The 1,178-nt window shown below is 35.6% G+C and overlaps 1 protein-coding gene across 3 annotated transcripts in view; it reads left to right on the top strand.

The window, feature by feature from the left end:
• LOC106882406 (4-aminobutyrate aminotransferase, mitochondrial) overlaps window positions 1–1,178 on the top strand; it is a 183,434-nt gene that overhangs the window by 94,092 nt on the left and 88,164 nt on the right. The window lies entirely within an intron of this gene.

Raw genomic sequence — 1,178 nt, 5'->3', positions numbered from 1 at the left:
ATATATACATTTAGATATACATACATACATACATCATACATACATACAAAAGCTTTACACCTCCAAGCTTCCAGATTTCAGTGGGTATACCAGGTGCTTTACTTTCTTTCATTTGTTTGATTGCATCATCGAGTTCCTTGTAAATAAGTTTGTCATCTAAGGATTGTATTGTTAGCTGTTGTGTAACCTTCTCAAGGGCAGCATAATCCTGGGATATTAAGCAGGCTGTCAAAATAATTGGCGAATCTATGAAGGATCTCTGATTTTTCCTGGAGTACTGCTTTGCTGTCAAGAGCTATGAGTTTTGTTATGATTCTTCTATGTGGTCTGTATACCTCTCAAAGTCTTGAGTAAAATGCTTTCATATCATTTTTATCTGAATATTGCTGTAGCTCTTCAGCTTTGGTCTCCCATCAATCTGATTTCAGTTTCCTAGTATATTATTCCACAAAACTGGAAAGACACAAGTATCATTTCTATCTTCAAAAAACAAAAAAGATTGTAGAGTTGACTATGAAAACAACCAACAAATATTTCTTCTATCAATAGATGGGAAGATCTTCACTCATATTATATTAAACTGACTAAATGAGTATATCTGTCCAAATGTCTTACCTGAGACTCAGTACGCCTTCCATTACAGGAGAAGCTCTGTAGACATGATCTGTCTTTGCCTAATTCAGGGAAAATGCATTAAGCATAACATACCTATGTATACTGTGTCCATAGATTTCAGAAAGGCCTTTGATACACTATCCCATGATGGACTTTGACCAGTTCTTAAGAAACATGAATGTCTTCGAATGTTCATCAACATGGTCAGGTTTCTGCATGAAGGAATGCAAGCATTTGTAGTACAAGATTGCAATACTTCAAGCAAGTTTGTGGTGATAAATGGAGTTAAACAAGGGTGCATACTTGCTCCAGCACTCTTCTCTCTCTGTCATGCAGCAGTGTTGGAAGTTGCCTTTGAGGATGTTGGAAGGAGTATTTACATCCAGATGCAACTTGACGTTGATCTATTCAATGCTGCACAGTATACCTGCGTATATTCATACAGAGTGTAGCAGAAAGGTTGCTCCGATTTCTTATTATTAACCTTTGAAATTGGGGCAACCTTTTGCCACATATATATATATATATATATATATATATATAAAATCACCTATTACATTCTT

Source organism: Octopus bimaculoides, chromosome 23, assembly GCF_001194135.2.
Source record: "Octopus bimaculoides isolate UCB-OBI-ISO-001 chromosome 23, ASM119413v2, whole genome shotgun sequence".
Lineage (NCBI taxonomy): Eukaryota > Metazoa > Mollusca > Cephalopoda > Octopoda > Octopodidae > Octopus > Octopus bimaculoides.
This window is presented reverse-complemented; position numbering and strand designations above follow the sequence as displayed.